The sequence below is a fragment of the Lutra lutra genome, chromosome 15 (assembly GCF_902655055.1).
Source record: "Lutra lutra chromosome 15, mLutLut1.2, whole genome shotgun sequence".
Taxonomy (NCBI): domain Eukaryota; kingdom Metazoa; phylum Chordata; class Mammalia; order Carnivora; family Mustelidae; genus Lutra; species Lutra lutra.
In genome coordinates, this window is record NC_062292.1 from 17,375,933 (window position 1) to 17,393,040 (window position 17,108).

At 48.1% G+C, this 17,108-nt stretch overlaps 1 protein-coding gene across 9 annotated transcripts in view; it reads left to right on the forward strand.

Annotated features, from left to right (window-relative positions):
• CACNA1E (calcium voltage-gated channel subunit alpha1 E) overlaps positions 1-17,108 on the forward strand; it is a 503,960-nt gene that overhangs the window by 23,047 nt on the left and 463,805 nt on the right. The gene's annotated exons all lie outside the window — the stretch shown is intronic.

A 17,108-nucleotide genomic window follows, 5' to 3' on the forward strand; every position in this document is an offset into this window, starting at 1 on the left:
GTTTCAGTTTCTCTACCTCTGCCTGCCCTGCTTTCTCTCTCTTTCAAAATTAAATAAATCTTAAAAGTAAGTCTGAACCCCCCCCCCCCCCAAAAACCCCAGAAGAAATCCAAATATCCATCAGCAGTAAGATGAATAAATAATGGACTTCCATAAAATGATAAAAATAAGCAGATTAGAGCTACCTGTATAACATGGGTGAATCTCATGAATGGAATGCCGAGGGAAGGGGTCCCATACAAAATAACGCATATGGTATGATTCCATTTACATTCAGTTCAAACAGTAAACAGAATCCAAACTATAGCTTTTAGGCCTTCATGCTCAGGTAGTAAACTGTGAGGAAAGTCAAAGAAGTGATCACCTGAGAAGCCCGGATGGTGGTTGCCTTTGTCAGGGAAGGGGAGCAGTGATGAGGAGAGAGGACGAGGAGGGCTTCAGGGGTAGAACCTGTGATGTTTTATTCCCTGACCTTGGGGATGATTACATGTATGTTTACTTTGTGATAAGCCATTGAGTCATACACTTGTTTTTTATGCCATTGTGCCTGTGTGTGTTTTACAATCACAATGTGTAAAAACCTTCTTTGGGTGCCACGTGGCAAGTGGATTGAGGGGAATGAAGAATGGAGGGGGGACTGTCAGGTGACTGAAGACATCGAGGTGGGTGATGAGGGGGCTGGGACGGTGCTGGTTTTCATCCATTGGGTTTGGGATATGTTTTATTTTTTATTTTTTTTTTTTTTAAAGATTTTATTTATTTATTTGACAGAGAGAGATCACAAGCAGATGGAGAGGCAGGCAGAGAGAGAGAGAGAGGGAAGCAGGCTTCTCGCTGAGCAGAGAGCCCGATGCGGGACTCGATCCCAGGACCCTGAGATCATGACCTGAGCCGAAGGCAGCGGCTTAACCCACTGAGCCACCCAGGCGCCCCTAGGTTTGGGATATGTTTTAGAGGTGAGGTCCACGGAGCCTGCCAATGGATTGGGTGTGGTTAGTGGTGGTGATGAGGGAAACAGCAGTCAGGATGCCCCCTGGTTGTTTGGCTTGAGCATCTGGTAGGACTTACTGAGAAAGAGAAGGTTTGGGATGGGCAGGCTGGAAGGGGAGATGAAGAATTCTGCTTTGGTTCCATCAAGCTTGAGATGCTTATATGCATTTAAGTGGAGAAATCCAGTAGGTGCCAGCTTCCTAACTGGCTAATCGGCCTCCAGGTGTCTGGCTTCATTGTGTTCTTGACCCCATGGTTCAGGTGGCATATCCAAAAAGTAAATCTGGGATGATGCTTCTCGTTTCAAAATCCGCCCCCATGACTGTTGCTGAGTGGGTGGAAGCTGAATTCTTCATTGTTGCCCCAAGCCTGTGCCGGCTGGGTCCTGCCTCTCCAGCTTTGTCTCCCCCAGTGGCTCCTCTGTCACACCACTTGGGCCGAATAAAAGGATGGCATGCTTTCCCATGTGCTGTCCTCTTTATCTCCAGCTTCTTCCCACACCCTTCATCTGTCACGTAGGTGACTGCGGACTTCTAGTGAGTGATGAGGGGACTGCGACTCATTCTTCACTTTTCTTTCTCTCTTTCTTTCTTTCTTCTTTTGATTTTATTTATTTGACAGACAGAGATCACAAGTAGGCAGAGAGGCAGGCAGAGAAAGAGGGAAGCAGGCTCTCTGCCGAGTAGAGAGCCTGATGTGGGCTTGATCCCAGAACCCTGGGATCATGACCTGAGCTGAAGGCAGAGGCTTTAACCCACTGAGCCACTCAGGCGCACCTTTCTTTCTTTTTAAAAAAGATTTATTTATTTGACAGAGAGAAAGAGAGAGAGTGAGAGAGCGAGCACAAGCAGGGGGAGCAGGAAGCAGAGGGAGAGGGAGAAGCAGGTTCCCTGCTGAGCAAGGAGCCTGATGCGGGGCTCGATCCCAGAACCCTGAGATCATGACCTGAGCTGAAGACAGATGCTTAAGTGACTGAGCCACCCGAGAGCCCCTGGGACTCATTCTTCAAATCTCACCTGGAATAACTGTTCCCCAGGAAGGCTTTCAGTGCCTGTTAGCCCCCAGGGCTGAGTGAGGAGCCCTCCTGTGTGTTCCCAACCCTGACTTGACCTAGCTCTTCTGTTAGCAGTCCTAATACTCTGCAAGTACCCCTTCTTTTTCTTTTTTGTTCCACTACAAGCTGTTTGAGGACAATGACTGGGTCCTGTTCACAATTGTGTTCCAAGCCTCCGCACCATACTGGTTAAGGTAAACCCAACAAACACCTCTTGATAAATTAGTATTTAATGCATACCTTGCCCTGCATGCATTCCAGGCATGTGGTCTTTCTTTTCCACCAGCAAAACTTCCTTTGGGGCTGTTTCCACACCAAAGCACGCTCTATATCACTTCTCTCACAAGCATCCCGTCTGAGGTTAGTGTCTGGGCCTCCAAGGAAGACCTTTAGAGAGAGAACACTGGGAGCTTGGTCCCAGCCCACAATGTCTTCTGCAAGTGCAGATGCTTTTCTGCCTAAGGGTTTGGAAGGTCCCCAAGGAGGAGGCAAAAGTGTTACCAGAGCAGCTGCAAAAGAGAGAGGGGAGAACAGAATTCTCATTTTCTGGTGCCCTCCCAGACAGAATGACTGAAAAATTGACTTGGAGGGGGAAACCTGGGTCTAAGTGGTTGAAAATGCTGTTTGTCCTCGGAAGACATCTGTCAAGGCCAGTCAGATTTCAGATATGTATCTTCCCTGCTCAACACCCCGACTTCCATTTAGCTGGAATTCTCCAGGAGTCATTAGGTGGAACAAGAGCCATGCAGGAGTGTGTAGTAGAGGGTGGCCCTTTGTGGGCCTGACCTGATAGAGGTCAGGTTTCTGGGCTTGCTGTTTGGGAACCCGAAGTCTTTTTTTTAAAGAACCTGCAGGTAGAGCCCTGGTTGCCTCTGTAGTTTACACGGGCTGAGTCAACTTAGGGATCTCGCCGTGGGCGCTGTTCTTTTTTTTTTTTTTTTTTTTTTTTAATCTGCTTAAAACGTTTTTTAAAATTTAATTTAATTTTTTAAAATTTATTTTCAGCATAACAGTATTCATTGTTTTTGCACCACACCCAGTGCTCCATGCAGTCCGTGCCCTCTCCAATACCCACCATCTGGTTCCCCCAACCTCCCACCCCCCGCCCCTTCAAAACCCTCAGATTGTTTTTCAGAGTCCATAGTCTCTCATGGTTCACCTCCCCTTCCAATTTCCCCCAACTCCCTTCTCCTCTCCATCTCCCCATGTCCTCCATGCTATTTGTTATGCTCCACAAATAAGTGAAACCATATGATACTTGACTCTCTCTGCTTGACTTATTTCACTCAGCATAATCTCTTCCAGTCCCATCCATGTTGCTACAAAAGTTGGGTATTCATCCTTTCTGATGGAGGCATAATACTCCATAGTGTTCTTGCAGGTATGCTACATTCCTCCTCTGCTACCTGCCGTCTGTAGGTGGTGCAGGTATGATAAGCTGAATTTTGTCCCTCTGAGAAAAAGGTAAGCGACCTCAGACCCAAGAGTGGGGCTGTCATAGTGTCAGCCAGCTCCCTGTTTCCTACTCAATAGAGGTTCCTGGGCAGGGAGCCCCCCTGCCTCAGCCTGGACGCTCAGACAGCAGCCGGACTGCAGACTCCTCCGCTCAGTGCTCTGGGCCGGGCTGCCTCGAGGCTGCCTTGTCGTGCGAGCGATCGCCTGCCGTGCTGATTGACGATGATTGCCTTGGAGTGCTGGTGGCTCATTTTCTTGTGAAGCCTTTTCATGAGAGCTCCACAGACCCTGGGACTGGAGTCTCGTAGTCAGTGTGAGCCTAGGCAATGAAAATGCAGGCTGATGAAGGGCCGACGTACGTGAAATCACTTCATTTCCCCTCATTGTTAAGCATGGCCACACACTGGGTCGGGTGGCAGCACCAGTGCTGTGAGAGGCCACTGAGAAGGTCATGGGCCTAAAATAAAAGTCCCACAGCCTGCTGGCTTCAGGGCCTCCCTTGGGTAAGTAGCCACATGACTCAGGGCCTCTGTAAGCATGTCGGCTCCTGGCCTGGGGGGAGACACAGATGAACACTGGCCAGGAGGGGTTTAATGGCAGAGGGCAGGGCTCACTAAGGGCTAGGAAAGGTATTAGAGATGAGCTCTGCGATGTCCACCTTTTACAAGGAACGACAGGAAGGACTGATGACTTGCATGCTTAGATCTTTCTCCTAGCCAAGGGCCCTCTCAATACCTCTGATAGAGGGAGGAGTGGGTTCCTGGGCCACTGAGTGCTACTGGAGGAGGGGCTGCAGGCATGGAGGGCATCACCTACCCCACAGCTGTGCGAGGCTAGACTCCTCATCACACCTCTCGCCCACACAGGACCAGGTGTTCCTGACATTTCACATGGGCAACTGGATGTGGAAGCGTAAGTCTGGGGCTTTGCCCAAACTGGGCAAGCTCTGGTTGGGTGTGTAAGGGAGACCTCTGCGTGACTAAAGTGGGCAGTGGGACAGCAGGAGAGCAGGGGCTCTGAAGGGCAGTGAGGCCATGAGCTCGCCCTCCCTGTCCCTATCACTTAGCTCTCCCTGGCCTTCCTCTGCTCCAGATAGCCGCCTCCTGTCCTTGCCTGTCTTCCAGATCTGCTGTGTCAGAGCACCTGAGCAGCTCTTCCCTTTGTCTGGAATGCATGTACTCAAATACCTCCGTAGTTCCATTCTCCATGCCTTTCGTATCTTTACTCAGAAGTAACTCTTTCTAGAAGATTCTTCTAGAAGATCTTCCTTGGTCATCTTTTCTAAAAATGTATGCCAGTATATCTCCTTACTTTATTTTTCTTCCTTAACCCCTATCACCATCTAAAATGCCATTTGTTGTATTTTAAAAAAATGGTGGATATTGTCTGTATCTCCCATCAGAAGCCCCCCATTAGAAGCAGGTGGTCGGAAGATGGGGATCTTGGTCTGATTTGTTGCTTACTATCAGCCAAGATGCCAGGCAGCCCCCAGTGAGAGGGAGAAGGCCGCCATGGGGTCACCAACTGTGGCTGCTGTAGGGTGCTACAGCAGGACCCTGTTCTCTCTAAACAGTGCAAGTTACTCTAACGTTTCCTAAGTCCCCCTTACAGCTCTCGGGGCAGGGTTCCATTTTCCTTAAGATGCTTCCCCACGGGGAGTTGTCAGCCAGTCTGAGATATGGGTTGATGCCTTTAACTTCTATTAGCTTTTTATAGGGACCACATTCCCTTTATGCCAAGGGAATTCCGAGCATCATGGCCAGGGACAGGCCCACTTGACCCCAGGCCTCCAGGGGCTGCCTCTCAGACTGGGAGGCAGGGCTTATTGTCCTCACCTGCCACAGGACCATTGCTTGGACCCTCGTGGAAGACATTTTATGGAAGCAAACCCCGGGCAGTGCCCTCGGAGGGCAGCCTGCCCTGCACTTGGCATACAGAGTTCCTTATAGACTTGCTGAGAACAGAGCCAGGCACCCAAGAAATACTGGTTGACTGAATGTCCCGGGCTAATCAAGGAGGATCACAGCTGTTAATGGGAAAATCCCATTGCTTAATTAGGAATAAGGAAATCTTACCTCTTCCAGATTCCTTTATTCAGATCCCTTCTCTTAGAGGAATGGCCACTGCCTTCCTGCACGTTCAGCAGGGCCACAGAAATGAAGTCCCACAGGCTTTTCTCAAAGGCTTATTTATTATAGCTCTAACCTGATTTCTCCGAGGCCTCTAACCTGATTTCTCTAATTATCTATAAAACATAGTTGTTCACAGAGCCAGAAAGTCCCAAGAATCTTCCCAAGCTGAAGAGACAGAAAATGGGGGTGAAACAGAAGAATAAGAATGTATCTGACTCCTATGAGGAAAAGGAAAATCCTAACAGGTCGTCCTAGCGATTTTACCTTTGTTCTAGAAGGCACTCCTTTCAAGGTTGTGGTAAACTTAGGTTAGCAAACCTCTTTCTGCTTTTCCCCACCAACTCCCAGTATTGCCCACTATTCATTCACCTGTTTCTTTGGTAGAGAACCCTGGCAGTTCTGTCCCCTCCCTGGGATCCGCCCCTGCATTGTACCTTGCTTAAGGGAGCACTTCCCCTTTTTCCAAAGGTCTACATTCTAGGGTATGGGCCAAGTGATGGACGTGATGCCAATAAAGTGTATTTTTATTTTTTTGAAGATTTTATTAAATTATATTTCTGAGAGAGAGAGAGAGTGAGCGAGCGAGCACACGAGCAGGGGGAGGTAGAAGCAGGTTCCGTGCTGAGCAAGGAGCCCGATGTGGGACTCGATCCCAGGACTCTAGGATCATGGCCTGAGCTGAAGTGATGCTAATAAAATATAAAAAGAACAAATAATTAAAAGAAAAGAATATATTTGAACTTCTTCCCTTCCTTGTTTTTTTCTTCATTCGTCCTCTCCCTGGATGGTTGTTTGGTGTTTTTGCTCATGAATCCATGTGTGGCTTGTTTTTGGATGGTCAGGCAGACAGGCTTCCTCTTCAAGAAGGCTCCCATCCAAACAGCTTCAAAGCCCTCCTTCCTACTCTGACCCCAAATGAAAGACTCATAGGTTCAGGGACAGTGGGTAAGAGGATCTGAACCTACTTCTGTACCTGTTTCTCCTCCATCCATGATTCTGGGTCTCCCAGCCCCAGGCCTTCATTCATTTTGCTTGTTTAAGTCATTTGTGGGGCCAGTGGCAGTCTGAGCTCAGTGACTGTGTTTGCTCTCCCTGGTGACAGATTTGGTGACAGCACATGGGCTGGGGCTGGGAGTGGCCCCTTCACCACAAAGGGCTTTCCCCCTTCTTGTGCTCTGTGGGGATTCTAGTCAGAAGTGCTTTGAGATGGTAAATATTTTTGCTTCTTACCAAGAAATAATATCCCAGCTGGACACATAAAAGGCACTTTTCATAGTGTTAATTATTGACAGTGCACAACAGCTTACCTCAGGGTGCCAGTCCAGAGGTGGCTGCTCCCCTTAACAGCCAGGAACACAAAGGCAATCCTTGGGAGAGCCCATTCAGGGACAGGCTGGGCCAGGATGCCCCCTAGGCTCTGCGCCATCACCTGCTCAAGTGACTGGCAGGGGACACTTGGGCACTGTCAAGATGGACCGACTTTCTGCTGGCTCACTTCTTTGAATTGCCACCATCTGGTCATTGATGTGGAAGCCCGTGGGGTTGGAGTATGGGAAGGAGATGGGCAGGGTCGTCTTTTCCAGATGCCTTCTACCCGGTGACTTGTACTTTTAAGGTTACCAGTTGTCACTGACAGTTGTAGCAATGGACTGAGTCCTGTGCCTTGAAATCCTTTGTCTTGCGGGGAGGTGTTAATGCCAGTTGTACCCCAGCAGTAAGCTTTCCTTTGAGGTATCCTCTGGGGTCTAGGAAGACCAGATGGCTTTTCAATGGAGACAAAGGGTCTTACTGGGGCACAGTTGGTCACCAGAGTAAAGAAAGGGTCATACATAGCATGGGGCTTCCAAGCCTGATGTCTGCCTATTGTATGTGGGTCCCCACATCTACTTACCTCTCCTCTCACAGTCAAAGGAAACATCTGTGATCCTGGGAACAGACTTAGAGGGCCAGTATGGTTTGCTTAATGGCAGTTCCGCTTGTTATTGTCTTCCAGATGAGTCTTGATACAAGTCATGGGGCTGCAGATCTAATGAACCATTGCCACGTTCCTGGGCAGCTGTGTGTGGTGGGGAGGGAACGTGTGTATGTGTCAGGTGGGCGTAGGGTTGCCTCAGAGGTTTCTGTGCTTTCTAGTGTTTACCACAATTCTCTTCTGGGAAATGCAAGTCAGATTTCCAGGAAGAGGGCTGATTTTCCTCTTTCTCCTTTTAGATGCTCTAGACTTTTAAGACTACATGATTCTTTCAGCTGCTTTGCTTGTCATTTGTGTAGACACTGATGTCTACTTAAGACTTTACAAAGGACAGGGCAGTGGGCTCTTAGGGAGCTGCAGTGAACTATAACACCCTCATTTACCAGACAAGAGCCTGCAGTGAGTGAACAAGGCTATATGGCTCTGGCCCCAGAGCCAGACAGGCAGGTGTAGGGAGCAGCTCTAAAGCCAGGACTTAGTCCAGAGATCCCCATCCAGTGCTCTTCCCATAGTCTCACTGTTTCTCTTCATCTCCAGGGCAAGTCTAGAGAACTCAGAATATGGGCAGGGAGAGTGGGTCAGTTATTGAACGTGCTGTTCCTCAGACTTGGGGTGCTTTGGGGGACAGGCAGGGGGAGCAGGGCTGTGGCAGGTCTGGGCTGGGTATTGTTAGAAGGTAGAGAGAGACATCACATTGTGGAATAAATTTGGTCCTTGGTGGGGTACATGTCCCTTCTTTGGATGGGGGTGGAGGGCACAGGTCTACTGTGGGGCTTGTCCAAGGCAGTAGAAGTCACCCAAACCTGGGCTGGCCTTGAATCCCTGATTTCCAAGGAGAGGGCAGTGGTGGTGGTCTCACTGTGTCCTGGCTTGGGGTTGGGGAGGTGGGGTGGGGAGCTACTGAGAGGAATGTGCATGAAATTTGCAGCCTTGTTCAGAAGATGAGGGGAAGGACCCTGCACCACGGAGACAGGGTAAATTCAGGGCTAAACTCCAACTGTTGGAGTTGTTCAAAGAAGGGAATGGGGAGTATTAAAAGGGAAGATGATGGAGAAGAGTGGTCTTGAACTAAGGTCTCAAGGGTGTGTGAAATCAGAGAGACATTGAAGGTGTGAGGCTTGCTAGGCTGGGGAGCATCTCAAACAAAAGCATGTAGTTATTGAGGGACAGTGAGTAGACAGGCTTGTGTAGAAAGGATTCACGTGTGTGCATGTACATGTTTTTGCTTGCATGTTTGAGTATGTGCATGTGTATGGGGTGTTATGGACGAGGCTCCAAGACGCATATGCAGAATAGAGTTGGAAAAGGTATTATCCTGATAGGAGGACATTCAAATTCTTGTCTCCACTCTTACTTACCAACAGCTGTGTGACCTCAATCAAGTCACTTTCCTTTTTGTACCTCAGTTTCCTGGTGTATAGTTCTTTCCAGACTTTATCCAGCTCTAGCTTGTGAGAGAGACATTTTGAGTGTAGACCCTCAACTCCCTGACTTTATCATCTCTGGATATTTCCCTGAGGTGATAGGTAGGGAACTGGGAGAAAGGGTGTCTTTTATGACTCTGCATCCTGGTTAGGAGACTGCCTCAGAGGCATCAGTACTTATTGGGAGAAATTTAATGGAGCTCTCAGGAGCTCATTGCTCTCAGACAAACCAGAGCCTGAATTAATGCTTTAATTATCCAGGCAGCCTTCCCAAAGGCCCTATTCTCCATTTTAATTTTGGAAGACTCATGTATGTGATATGCTTCTTCTCTTGATCTTTCATCAATCAGGCTGAAAATACTTCCTGGTTCCTGGGTGGAAGGGATCAACATTTCATATCAATGTCCAAAGGGGTAGGATGATCTTGGTCTGACCTGGGTCCAAGACCATCTGATGAGTGGGGGGCATTGCGGCAAGAGTTTCTAGGTGGTAGCCATGCTTATCAAGTAGGGGTAAGTGTGTACCCTGGCTTCTGTGGTTGGACAGTTGTCTGGATTGGAGCAGGACAGAGGCAAACATGGAAATCAGGAAGTGGGGGCAGCCTTAAGAATTATACAAATCCAGCAAGGGACAAGGGTAGGCTGCCAGTACAGAGATCCTATGAGGCCAACCTTGGGCATGTAGATCCTTGGTCTTATGATGGCCCCATTCTTTGGGGGATGAAGCTGCTGGGGTCTTTGCTGTTCCATCATAGTCCAGGCATGACTGAAGTTATAAGAGACAAGTTTAAGGGGCTGGAGGAGTTGGAATCTGAGGGCCTTGAAGGATGGTGGAGATGGGGGAGGGGAAGTAGAGAAAGGCACAGTCAGAACAAACCTGCAAACAAGTCACTGAGCACATATACCTTGAGCCCTTCAGTCTGGGCTTCTGTCTCAACAGGGTCCTGCCCCATGATTCAAACTTGGAAATGGTTGGGTATGTCCTCCTTTGTTTCATATATCCCCAATTTTTCCCACACATAACCTCTACAGTTGAGAGATTAACTAATTAATTTGATAAGAATTTATTAAGTGCCCGCCATTTATTAGGTACTGTGTTGGTGCTGAGGATACAGGAAGGAACAAGACAAAGGCAATCCCTGCATTGTGGGAGGAAGGCAAACCCCAAATTAAAAAAAACAACAACAAGTAATCCGTCAAATAAGTAATGGTAATCGATGGTAAATCCTGTGAAGAAAGCAAACAGGAAGCTGGCAGAGAAAAAACAGAACTCTTTTTGATGCTGTGTTAGGGAAGGATCCTCTAAGAGGTGACATTTAAGTTTAGATGTGAGGAAGGAACCAGCCCCTTGAAGAGCAGGGGGAGCAGAATCCCAGCTAGAGAGAACGGCAGGGAGTGTCGGAATAACCGAAGGAGGTCTGATGTGTCCGGATTCCTCACTTGTGAACAGTGATGAAATTAAGGTGGGGTGGTGGGGTGGGCTGGGCTGGCGGTTTATATAGGGGTGAGTGAAGCACAGTGTTTCAACTTGGACAGCTCCCAGTGCTGAAGTCCCAAGGCCCACAAGAAAGTCTCAGGGTTCATGGATGTGTCATGAAACATGGTGGGTACCCTGGACTCTTTAAGACTAAGGGAGTATGGATGCAAGTTCCTGGGATTTGCAGAACTTTGGGGTTCTCCTATGGAGAAAAAGTGATTTGGATGTTGTATCTGTTTTCTGCAGGAGCTGTCATCAGTTACCACACACTTGGTGGCTTAAGGCAACACATTTAATCTCTTATGGTTTTAGACGAAGTCAGAAGTCAGTATCACTGAGCTGAAATCAAGGTGTTGTCAGGGCTGGGCTCCCTCTGGAAGTTCTAGGGAAGAATCTCTTCCTTGTTTCTTCCAGCGTTGGTGGCTACTAAATTCCTTGACTGATGGTTGCAGCAGCCCCATTTTGACTTTGGTGGTCACATTGCATTCTTCTTCTGCGTCCCTTATCCCCTTGCCTCTTTCTTATAAGGACAGTTGTCATTTCATTGGGGCCTATCCAGACAATAAGGATAATCTCCCCGTCTCAAGATCCATAATCACATCTGCAAAGTCCCCTTCGCCATATAAAGTAATGTCCACAGGTTCTGGGAATATTAGAGTTTGGACATGTTTGGTGGTTGCTATTCAGCCTACCGTGGATGTGCTTGTAAGGGAAGAGGGGAGAGGAGTGAGGCAGGATCCAAGCACCAGTGTCTGGAGTGGATGATGTTTAGGGCTTGGTTGGAGCCCCAGGAAACACTGGTAAAACACTTGAGTATATCCCTATCTATGATATTTTAATTTTTCATTAAACCTTAATCCTGTTATTCCCAGGAGAGGATTTGACCAGCAGGAAGGAGGGATGAGAAGTTTGGGGTGGCCGAAGCCCTAGGCCTTTCAGCTGCATCAACTCTTTTTGTTTTTAATAAAAAGCCTCCTGACACAGAGTAAAAGGGCACAGAGCAGTGGGAAATGATGGTGTCACAGCGAGTGGGGTTGGAGGAGGGTGGTGGAGGGTGTAGGGACTTCCGTTGGCATTACAGGGTCCTTTGCTGACTTCAGTTCTGAGTTACTTATGGTTAGATTTTAAGAATTTATGGACTTAAATAATTACATGAAACAAGATTAAATAAATAAAAGAATACTGTATTTCCTAGATCTGTCAAAGAAACATGAAGGTCTCCTACCTAGACAGTCTTTTCAGAAATATTGAATTTCTTTTTATTATTTCTGAAGTTAAACAAGAATAAATTTGAATAATTAATGCATGGGTCTCTCTCTTCACCGCCTCCTCTGCCACTTCTTAGCATCCATATCATCTTAAGGTGCTGAGAGGAAAGAAATAGATCAAAGATGTGGCAGTGCAGTTGGTAGGCAGCAGCTAAATCACTTGCTTGGCTGTGGGTGGATGTGGTTGTTATGATTGGAGGATGAGGGGTCCTTGGCTGTAAGCTCTTGGGGGACCATGCTGAAGTCTGCTCTCATTGATCTGTCTCAATGCAGGACTCAGGTTGGTGAGACCTTTAATATAAGACTTACTGCTTGGGATGGGAAACGGGGCTAAGTATGGGCCATGGGAGTAAACCGATGGGTTGGTGCCATGCAGGATTGGTAGGCACCGCTCTGATCTGAGGGAGGGTGGGGCCCTCCATGCCCCTTTCAGAGTGGTCTCCAGGGACTTCTATCATGCTGTCTTGGCTTCTGGACAACTGCTGGTTATTAGTTGAGCCACTGCCTGCTTTGTCTAGTGCAGGTGATTGTCAGCTGTACATACTGGGAATTAATGAGATGGCCACCATCTGGCTTCTGATGAACTGATGACTTCTTCTGCTAACATCTCTCTGGGGTTCTGCATAAGGCCCTCATTTATGTATCCCACAGACATTTAATGGGAGTCTGCTGTGGGTCAGGCTTTGGGGATACCCCAAGGCATGGTACAGGCTTAGCCCTAAGTAGCTTTTGTCTAGTGGGAGAAACAGACAAGAACAGGCAATCACAATAGAGTGGAATGCAGCCTGCTACAGGCCTGATTGCAGGGCAGTCTGAGAGCACAAAACCAGGTCTTGAGAATCAGTGGCTTTCTGGAAGAAGTCATGCCTACTCTGAAGTCTGAAAGAGAATTTGGCATTAGCCAAGTAAAAGGGAGGAGAGAATATTCTAGATAGACAGAACAACATACAAATAAGCTCTGGAGAGAGAGAAGGCAGCATTGTGTTTGGGGAACTGGAAGAAGTTTGGCATGAATGTAATTGTGGGTGAAGGATGGGCATGGGAAGAGGTGGATGTCCCATCCAAAGAAGTCTGCTTCTTTGGATGGGACATCAGGGCAATGGCTCATGAATGGGTTTAATTGTGGGAGTGACATGATCCGATTTTCACTTACTATTATTTTTTTTTAAAGATTTTATTTATTTGACAGAGATCACAAGCAGGGAGAGAGGCAGGCAGGTGGGGGGGGGAAGCAGGCTCCCTGCTGATCAGAGAGCCTGACTCGGCGCTTGATCCCAAGACCCTGGGATCATGAGCTGAGCCGAAGGCAGAGGCTTTAAGCTACTGAGCCACCCAGGCGCCCCTCACTTACTATTATTTTAGAAAAGTCATGCCGGCTGTAATGTGGGGGATGATTCGGGGTGGGATTAGGATTCTTTAGTAGGGACTCCAGTTCAGGGGCTATTGTAGTCACCCAGACAACAGAGAGATCAGTGGGATAGACCAGGGTCTCAGCAGTGGGGATGGAGACAAGAGAAGATATTTGAAATATTAGAAGAGTAGAAGTGATAGGACCTGGAGGTTGTGGAGAGTGAGAGAAAAGGAGGAATAGAAGGTGATGCCCAGGCTTCAGTTTTGGGCAACAAAATGGTTTCATTTACTCAAATAAAGAACACAAGAGGTGCAGCAGACTTTCGGGAAAGTCACCGAGATGCTTGTGGGATATCCCGGAGGAGATGATGCAGGTCTCAACACATGAGACAGAGCGGGTAGAAGATCCAAAACTGGATCCTCAGCACACAGATGGTAACTGAAGCCAAGGGAGAGGCAAGAGCTTTCAGAAAGAGCACTGAGTGAGGAGAGATGAGGACTATCATTCTCCAGTCATCAATTGTGACATAACAAATGGCCTTCAAACTTAGTAGCTTAGAACAACAAATATTATACTATATTTCGCTGTTTTGTGGGTCATGAATTTGGCCAGAGCTCAGCTGGGCACGTCTTCTGTCCTGTGTGGGGTTGACTCAGATGACTAGTTGTATTTGGCTGGCAGATGGGCTGCTCTGGGGAACCCGAGAAGCCGTCACTCACGCACCTGCCACCTTGGTGGAGATGGCTAGAAGTCCAGACCCAGCTGAGAGTCTCCACCAAGGCTGTGTCACGGTGGCAGAACTTCCTCTGTGGGAGCTCAGGATTTCCAGATGGACTATTCCACGAGAGGGGAATTAGAAACCGTCAGTTTCTCAAGGCATAGGCTCAGAGACTAGCACTGTGTTATTTCCAGTGCATTCTGTTGATCAAAAGCAGTCACAGAATCATCCACTGAGACTTAAGGGCTGGGGGTAGAGACTATGTCTTGATAGGCAGAGTGTCATATTTGTCAAATTTGTGGCATCATACTGAGGAAGGAAGGCACTAGAAGCCTCTAGGAGGCAAGGCTATCCTTATTTATAGGCAAGAAATTAGAAGAGATTCCTTGACTATTATTAGTTGGTAATCAATTGGTATGCACCAGTACTGCTATATGGGGTTGTCAAAAATGAAATATTACTATACATATTTGATATACACTTCCCTGAGCTCCTGAGTGCTTTCTAATTGAGCTGGATGACTTGGTCCCTCCCTTGCACACACAGATTGGAATTTTACTTTTTTTTATTATTTACATTTAATTATTTATCTCCATATCAGACTGTAAGATGAATAAGGACAGAGGACTTTTTCTTTTTTCTTTTTTTTTGTTTTTTGTTTTTTTTAGATTTTTAAAATTTATTTATTTGACAGACAGAGATCACAAGTAGGCAGAGAGGCAGGCAGAGAGAGAGAGGATGAAGCAGACTCCCCACTGAGCAGAAAGCCCGATGTGGGGCTCCATCCCAGGACCATGAGTTCATGACCTGAGCTGAAGGCAGAGGTTTTAACCCACTGAGCCACCCAGGCACCTCCCCTTTTTTAAGGACTTTTTCTTTTTTAAACCAATGTCTATTATAATAGTGCTTGGCACACAGTACGCACTCAGTCAGTGCTTGCTCAATGAATCACTGAGTGGACCAAGTCTGTACTGAGTATCTACCATGTACCAGGCACATTCTGGGCATAGAGTGAAACCGATCATAAACAAAATGAACAGGGGACGTCTGCAGTATGTCAGATGTTGGTGAGTGTGGAGAAAACACAGGCAGGAGTTTAAGGAGGCCTAGGGAGGAGAGGCTATTTAAATCGGGCTCTCAGGGGTGCCTGGGTGGCTCAGTGGGTTAAAGCCTCTGCTTTTGGCTCAGGTCATGATCCCAGGGTCCTGGGATCGAGCCCCGCATCGGGCTCTCTGCTTAGCAGGGAGCCTGCTTCCTCCTCTCTCTCTGTCTGCCTCTCTGCCTACTTGTGATCTCTCTCTGTCAAATAAATAAATAAAATCTTTAAAAAAAAAAATAAATAAATCGGGCTCTCAATGTGCAGGTAAGTTTTGAAAGAAGATCTGAAGGAATGAGTGAACAAGCTTACACGGTGGGTTTGGGGCACTGGGAATGCACCTCAGCAAAATCCAGACCTTTCTCTCCAGCTTCGGGGACCGGCAAGGTTACAAGTAGAGATCTTTCCCTGAGGTTTGGGTTGTCTGTACCTCAGCCTGTTCTTTTATTTTTATTTTTAAGGATTTTATTTATTTATTTGACAGAGAGAGAGAGAGAGCGAGAGAGAGTGCACAAGTAGCAGAGCAGTAGGCAGAGGGAGAGGGAGAGGGAGAAGCAGGCTCCCTTCTGAGCCGGCAGCCCGAGGCAGGACTCGATCCCAGGGGCCCGAGATCATGATCTGAGCTGAAGGTAGAGGCTTCACTGACTGTGCCACCCTGGCGTCTCTATCCTGTTCTTTTAGAAGGCCACCGAGCAGCAAGTATTGTTAGAACTCACTGTGGAAGATGTGGCTGAAGCCACCCCAAGAGCAGTTTTCATAGAGGGAGAAAGGAAGAGCTGGAAAGCGTTGGCTGCCTGACAGGATTCTAGGGAGGAGAAGGCCTACTAGATAGGGTGTGGGAGGGCAGGGGAGCTCCCGTTCCTCTGTGGGAAGAGGAAGAGAGAAGAGGGGGAAAAGGAGGATTGCCTCATGAAGAACCCAAGACAGAAAAATTAAAATGGCCGACCTCAAGCCTGGAGAATGGGATGAACAGACGAGGTTCTGGATCGTACGCGAGACTCCCAGGAAGTGTGTTCAGGTGTGTGAAGAAATCAAAGAAGACCAGGGTCTGACAGTTCGCTGCTCCAGGAGGAGGGACGAGCCCCACTTCGGGAAGAACCGCAGGGGAAGGGATGTACTTTACGAAGTCGGACGGTCCTTAGGGGAAAGAATCCACTGAGGTGGTTAAGCTGAACCAGGCCCTGACTGCCTGGGTTCGAGTCCCGACCCTGCCACACACCAGCTGCCACCTTAGGCAGGACCGTTTCCCTTTCCACGGCAGCTTCCTTGCCTGAAAAATGTGGACAAATAGCGAGACCGACCTCACAGTGGGGAGGAGGGGGTTTCACGGGGCGTAGTGTAGACCGTGATTAGCCCCGGGCATCCCGTGGGTGAAGGGCTCATTTTGCTGATGATTAGAGATAAAATGCAATTCAAGACCACCTTTATTTTTATTTTATTTTTATTTTTTTTAAAGATTTTATTTATTTATTTGACAGAGAGAGAGAGAACACAAGTAGGCAGAGAGGCAGGCAGAGAGACAGGAGGAAGCAGGCTCCCTGCTGAGCAGAGAGCCCGATGCGGGACTCGATCCCAGGACTCCGAGATCATGACCGGAGCCGAAGGCAGCGGCTTAACCCACTGAGCCACCCAGGCGCCCCTCAAGACCACCTTTAAAAGAGAGCACTTGGGGCGCCTGGGTGGCTCAGTGGGTTAAGCCGCTGCCTTCGGCTCCGGTCATGATCTCAGGGTCCTGGGATCGAGCCCCGCATCGGGCTCTCTGCTCAGCGGGGAGCCTGCTTCCTCCTCTCTCTCTGCCTGCCTCTCTGCCTGCTTGTGATCTCTGTCAGTCAAATAAATAAATAAAATCTTTAAAAAAAAAAAAAAGAGAGAGAGAGCGCTTGACCACGATGCCTATTTACAGATTGGTAGTTGCTCGACAGTTGCTGGAGGACAGAGGAGGTGAAAGCTACATTGACAGAAGGCCTTGCCAAGTATGGAGACACCAGAGAGGCCGGTGAAGCAGCTCTGAAACTCTAGGGCGAGCCTGCGGGGTGTGGACACCCACTTGATGACAATTCATGCACTACTTTGTGATCCCAAATTGCCAGTGATGTGTGCCAAGTTGTTTCAAGTGGCTTATCTCCCCCTTTCCTGTTTCTGCAGCACCCCTCCTTTACCTGACGTTGGTAC